We start from the raw sequence: 7545 nt of genomic DNA, 5'->3' as shown, positions 1-7545 counted from the left end.
AATGTAAAAGTTATAGCTATATTAAGTATATCAGTCATTTCACTCATATCACGCGCACGCACGTGCATGCGTATGCGCGCAAAATGACCTTCGTTCCGCACACCTACACTACACACCTATTAACCCTAAAAAGGTTTTAGCTCAGTTGGGTGAACAGTTTCTGAGAACACTCGCGGACAAAAAAGTACCGGAGAACAAAGAAGAAAAAAAAGAATAATAATAATAATAACTAGTGCTAATTGTAACGGGAACCGTTACAGATGTTCCCCAAACGCTCCCCAACTCCCTTTTGGTGCCATATTCCCTGTAAGCCTTATTAAATAGGACACCATCTGTGCATTTTTTACTTTAACAATGTTTTCCCAAAAGGATACCAATTATATTCAAATTTTAACATTGCACGCCTGCCCATGTGAATGCACGTGCGTAGTGATTATATAATCTTGTCTACACTTTCTATATATTCAAATATACGTTACATATTAAAGCATTTAGTCAAAAAGTATTAAAAATCACTCATTCAAGTGTATTTTTAATTTCACTCATTCCAAATGCACGCACGTGCGTGCACGTGCATGATTACCATACCTTCTTGTAGGAGGCCCTTATATATATATATATATCTATGTTCTAAATCCAATCCTGTTTGGTTGAAAACCAAGGGAATTATAGCCATTTCAAGTTTCAGCCAATCAGATTGCAGCACACGTGCATCCACGTGATTTCTTGAATTTTTTTCTAAATCATATTGTAGAATATCCTAATGCATGACTATGTTTCAGATTTCAAAGCATTTCGTCAAAAAACAAAGGAGATATAGCCATTTAAAGTTTCAGCCAATCAGATTGCAGCACACGTGCATGCGCGTGATTTCTTGAAATTTTTTGTATATCATATTGCAGGATATCCTAATGCATGACTATGCTTTAAATTTCAAAGCATTTTGTCAAAAAACAAAGGAGATGTAGCCATTTAAAGTTTCAGCCAATCAGATTGCAGCACACGTGCATGCGCGTGATTTCTTGAATTTTTTTGGATATTATATTTCAGGATATCCTAATGCATGACTATGTTTTAAATTTCAAAGCATTTCGTCAAAAAACAAAGGAGATATAGCAATTTAAAGTTTCAGCCAATCAGATTGCAGCGCACGTGCATGCGCGTGATTTCATGAATTTTTTTCTATATTATGTTGTAGGATATCCTAATTCATGACCATGTTTAAAATTTCAAAGCATTTCGTCGAAAAACAAAAGAGATATTGAGATTTTTGTTTCAACCAATCAGATTGCAGCGCTTGTGCATGCGCGTGATTTCTTGCTAATTTGACAGTAGCCTAGGTCACGCAAGTCGTTTGACCCCCCACTCAAACGCCTTGGAGCATACTGTAGATAAAATTTTCACCACGGGGCGGCGCTGTTAAAGAACGTTAACTCTAAATTTATATGGCGACTCCGCTGAAAGTCATTAAATGTAAAAAGTAAATAAGCATATACTGTCAAATATTCTATACATTTCTTTTTTTTTTAAATTCAGCAAGTGATTAGAAAGTGTGTAGTTTAACATTTAGACTGATTATTATGTCATCTGCAAACTCCTACACCCGCATACGCACTGTGTTTACCAGATGACTAATGACCTATATAAATACGGCACACTGTAATTTATCTTCAACTTCAAGCATTATTTTCGGTTAAATAACGTATAACAGTGACTTCCCATAACCCGTAGCTAGCACTGCAAATATGTCAAACCTATTTGCTAATTTCTCCAGGTATACTTTCTGTGATGTTTTTTAAAGGAAAGTCGATTCTAAGATCAGCCAAAACTCTGCTGTCAAATGTTTATTTTTGTTCAACCAATCACAGGCTTTATCAAATTCTGGATAAGCCTCGTTATGAAGTAAAAATATTTATAGTGGAATGCTCCTAGACGTTTGGTGTGAGACCATGCATCGATGCAACAAACGTGTAGGTGACCTAGACTAATTTGACAGTGTCATATTATTAACACTATTAATATATCTTTATGTAATGAGTTTCAAAGCATTTCATCAAAAAATGTAAAAGTTATAGCTATATTAAGTATATCAGTCAATTCACTCATTTCACGCGCACGCACGTGCAGGCGTATGCGCGCAAAATGACCTTCGTTCCGCACACCTACACTTCACACCTATTAACCCTAAAAAGCTTTTAGCTCAGTTGGGTGGACAGTTTCTGAGAACACTCGCGGACAAAAAAGTACCGGAGAACAAATAAGAAAAAAAATAATAATAATAAGAAACAGAGTAAAAACTATATGTTCCCAAACTCCGTTTGGGGAACATAATAATAAGAAACCGAGTAAAAACAATATGTTCCCAAACTCCGTTTGGGGAACATAATAAGAAACCGAGCAAAAACAATATGTTCCCAAACTCCGTTTGGGGAACATAATAAGAAACAGAGTAAAAACAATATGTTCCCCAACTTCGTTTGGGGAACATAACAATGGAATTATGCCTGTAATGATATTGTAATTCACGTCAACAAACACATCGAGGATAATGATTTCCCCGTTTATAGAGTAATGCTATGCTACAATTCAAAATTTTGTTTAATTAATGTGACGTCAACATGACGTAACAATCTAATTTTTGTATAGGAAATAAATTGGTAGAGATATGTATATCAATGATAAAATATAATTAAAAGTAACAATAATATTAGCTAAAGTTTATTTCTTAAGTCTGGCATTTGAAGTATACGGAAAACTTTTTAAGTTATGTGATTAATTGAAGATTAAAGAGAAATTAAAAGTATAGAGCAATTTGGTTGCAATACCCTCGATAACACTTTGAGATTTAAAAAAGAACTTTTCAATGCTTAGTGGTCAACATAAAGAGAGATTATAAACAATGTGAACAGATGGAGTGACCAATTTGCATTAGGTAAACAAAAACAGGACACTGAAACAACAGAAAGGGAGGCCATCGTAAACAAAGGAAAACGAAATTTCCACATCAATTACGAGCACATCAAACATCAAAAGGAAAAGTATAGCGCGGAGAGACATGTTAATTGCATGTACATTGTAACAAACTTTATCGCAACTGAAAGTTATAAAAAGATTCATAGATGTTTAGAATTCCATTGATATGAATGAACATGTGATTCTTTTGTTTATTAATACAAATAGGAATAAAATGCAATTGTTTCTTAAAAATAATCAAATAACAGAAAAAAGAAATAATGAAAAATTATCAGATTTTTTTTTATCAGTACATGAACAGAACCTTTTCTAATAGTTTTTCAGCTGATACGTGTATCATTTGTTATATTTTTCAGTAATTAAAAAAAAATAAACAAACCTTTATGATTTATTTTCATTTGAAAATAAAAATCGTATTTGGTTATCTCTACAGGTAAAGGACAATGAATCATTGCTTATTTTTAAAACCAATAACTCATTAGAATTTGATATATAAATCTTAATCTTTGAAAACGTTTTTTCATAATTAGTGTCACAACTATGATTCTGATTGCCCAAAAGATAACATGATTTATTTTTGTACCTTAATTGCATTTTGTATCAGCAATGGTATACAAAACATCTTTTTTGCTTTGTAACTTTTCGGATTCTTAAAAAAATCCAATAATGATGCATTCATTACTCTTAAGTCAATAAATATATGCCCTTCGTTTATACCATCTTCGATAAAAAATCTCTTACATTTTGCATTTTGTTTATTTTAAACATAATTATGCTGGATTATTTGTGCTTAAATTCGTCGTATTAAGCCAGAAGTCACCAGGTCTAGCTTCGATAACTTTTTTATTACAATAACAACTCAAAGTTACGTGACTGAACATACAGTGTGGAATGTAATCACCTAGAGAGAATGGGGAGCCATTCTAAAGAAACACCTGTGTATTTTATTGCTGCAATTAGTGCTAATTCATTACCTGCAATATACCAGTATTGAACTTTGTACCTAAATAATGTCTTTGTTTTAGTCGAAATTTGATCATGAAGTCATATTTTACACAACAGAAATCTGAAAGTTTTTCAGTTTTCACTGAATGTATTTGTCACGGATTTCTTTTATAAAATTTAAAACAAAGCTTCAACATGCATTGTCATCATGTGATTGTTTAGATTAATTGAAATCATAAACAGTACTGATACATATACATGTATTAATAAAACAAAAAGTACATATGGATCAGAGCTTTCTAGAGCAACATTTCAATAGAATATTACAAAACATATTCTGCGTTATAACAATAACAATGCAATGGAACTTCATGGCACTTATTCATTTAAGCAAACATCTGTGGCAATTAAACATGTTTCATCAATCATTCCAACTGTCATGTGTACTCAGTTGATCTTGTCTGGAAGCACATACCGGTATTAACGGAGTCGTTATGGATAACCCATGCTTCTCTTGATTTCTACAATATATTTATGTAGGGTCATGCAGCTTCCTATTCCGATTGGTGATTAACGTGATTAACACCCAACACATGGTTCCTATAACGGGAAATCGTCACGCTTATCTGTAGAAGCGTACATTTGTCATCAGATGTTTTTATCCTGCTGATTGTGCATATCATTATAACCTTATCACCTCCTCTTTAGTTCTTGTCCGTGTTCCACCAAAGAAACTTCCGCGTCGAGTTCGTTTAAAGATGCGCCTTAATTTACGCCGGAATGATCTTCCACACAAAACATAAATAACAAAGTTAATACAGTAGTTCGTATAACTAATGACAGCAAATAACTCCATGTAGGGTCTCATTTTTATAATAATGTATTGTCCAATATGACGTTCATCGGTAGAGCACAAAGATTATGCTGTGCAAATGAACTGGCAGCATGGTGATAATGAACACAAATCCAATTAACAATAGCATGGTGGTAGCTTTCCTTGTACTGTTTTAAAGATCGCGGGCGGCCATTTCCCGCGTTTTTTCGAATGATGTAGATTTCTTGAATAACAACAAAGTTACAGGAAATGACGATTGCACAGGGAAGAGCGAAAAGGAGAACCAAATGATAGCCATACTGATGGAGATAAACATAAAGGGTCAAATATTCCTCTATTGCCGTACATATCCCGTTCACATTTTCCGTAAATAGAATCCGAAAAATCTGCGACAAGGAAAGAATAACAGTTGTTACAGATACGAGTATCGCCACACTATTTCTGCGATGGACGAACTTCCGTCGAAATGGGTAACATACGGCATGTACGCGCTCTATTGAAAGACAAACGACCAACCATGAAGACTCAAGAAGAAATACATATTTTAAAAAGTTATATAATTTACATATACTGTTTGGAAAGTCACCATAAAGACTGGTTTTACTTCCAGATTTGTAGAAAATCATTTCGTCAATCAGGTCAACTTGATTAATCACCAAGTTTAGACTGTCGAAGATGGCGAGCGTACAAAGAAGCTGACTGTACGATTTCTTTTGCAGTCTTTTTGAACATCCCATAACCATGAATGATAGACTGTTTCCGATAAGTCCAGCTACAGTGATAATCGGGTCGCAATCTGCTTTACCCAGAATCCCCATATTGGTATTTCCGGCACATTCACTCAAAATAAAATTGTCATAGACAAATTATTAACCATATCTATAAGTATTATTACCGGCCGCCAGGAGGCGGTCGGTTATTTGATATGAAAGTTTTAGGTCGCCGTGCGTTTATGCGGAGTTAGAACAATTTGAATAAAAAATATTTAACATTCATGAAATAGAATATTAAGAAAGAGTGTCTAAATGTTTAACAAAAAACGCATATAATCATAAAATAAATTTTTTATAAAAAATGGGTTAAATGTTTGATCCAATCCTGATTGACAAACTCCGACGAGACTGAAGCAGACATGTTGGGCATAGTCTAAAGCAAAGACCGCGTTATATTCATGTTTAAACAAATTTACTTTCTCTACTTCAGCAGGATTTGTTGTATATATAATTTAAACCGACGTGTAAATATAAACATACAGTGTACATTTAATACGGAATTTTTTCAAAAATTTGACTAAATCTTAATTTATTATCAGACAGAATATTAGATTTTTTTTTCCAACAGACAAGGATAAATCGCGTTTTACAATATGCCAAGCCTTTTCCCGCCACACCTCACACCAAAACAAGATAGAGAATAAATGTAGTGGCGGATCTAGAGGGAGTTTGGGGAACATCCTCTGAGCGAGCGAGGAGCCCCACACAGTTGTTACGATTTTATTTAGGTAAGTTTAAACGTTAGTTTAACTTTTAATGGTTAAATGTAAAAACCTACTTTAACATCAAACTTCCTCCAGAGTTCTGTACCAAATAAACTGCGTGCAGGGACGCAGAGGACGATGAGTAAGCTGCTTATACATAGTACATGTAGCAATGTACATGCAATATGTACTGAAGAAAATCCTGGAATGTCGCAGTCAAATGTTTAATGTCACAGGGATATATTAATTAACGGATAAATATGAAAATTCAGTTTCTAATTGTTTCATGAAAGAATCAATTAATTGGTTTGCGGCCGATTTTTGACGCTTGCGTCAATATGTTTCTTGTAAACTTGATTGAAACACACTTTCTCAAATCATAATAGGATAAAGAAATGACCATAAAAACTTACATAAAGATGTCGTATTATCTGTTAAATTCCACTGCATTGCATAGGATTCTTCTGAAACGCGTAGCGCATTCACCTATAGAAAAAAAAGCAGATATACACAAGCTTAAATTCCAATCCAGCACACAATTCTTATATAAGTAAAGCGAAACTTTTATATGTACTATCGAAACAATACCAGGAAACCTACAAAAGGTCCTGCTTCGTTGAATGACAAAAGTTGCCTAGTCTCCCATTTTTTACACTGATACTGAAAGTTTTTCCTTTCAACAAAATGGTGAGAAAATGTTTGAACATAGTTATGGCACAGCATACTAAAGTAGAATAAAGGGTGAACTATTGTATTGAATACATTATTACACATGTGTAGAATGTTCGAATCAAATCATTAAAAACGTGCCAAAAATGAAAATACATTTATAAATTAATCATATACTAAATATAAAAATATAGTTGTTGTTTGACTGGTTCGCTAAAAAACCCAAATCTGTAAATACCGATGAATGAATGTATAAATTCCGTAATATGGTCAAGATAAAAAAAACAACTAGAGGTATTGTGAGCGATGAGCTCACTAAATGATACCCCCCGCCTCCATATAGTTATAATGGCAAAGTCCATGTTTTGCTGTGGCCGGAAAACCCAAAATATGTGTCGGATCAAAAAGTAAAATAGGAGGTGCACAATGGCAATATGTAATAAAGATTCTGTGAAAGTTTCATCAAATTTCATTCAGTGGTATGAGAGGAGTTGCGGATAAGAGATGGGTACCCAAAAAGCGTAACAGACGGACGGACGGACAGACGGAAGGACGGACAGACGGACAGACGGACGGACGGAGGGCAATACAGCGGACAATTAATTAATATACCCTCCCGCTTTTCAAGCGGGGGGGATAAAAAAGT

At 34.1% G+C, this 7545-nt stretch overlaps 1 pseudogene; it reads right to left on the bottom strand.

Annotated features, from left to right (window-relative positions):
* Positions 1–4463: 4463 nt before the first annotated feature.
* LOC134279329 (P2Y purinoceptor 1-like) lies at positions 4464–6709 on the bottom strand (annotated as a pseudogene).
* Between the last annotated feature and the right edge of the window lie 836 nt (positions 6710–7545).

Source organism: Saccostrea cucullata, unplaced genomic scaffold, assembly GCF_032062105.1.
Source record: "Saccostrea cucullata isolate Sc308-1 unplaced genomic scaffold, CSIRO_AGI_Scuc_v1 ctg6100, whole genome shotgun sequence".
NCBI lineage: Eukaryota > Metazoa > Mollusca > Bivalvia > Ostreida > Ostreidae > Saccostrea > Saccostrea cuccullata.
Note: the sequence above shows the minus strand (reverse complement) of the source record. Positions and strands in the feature narration are given on the sequence as shown.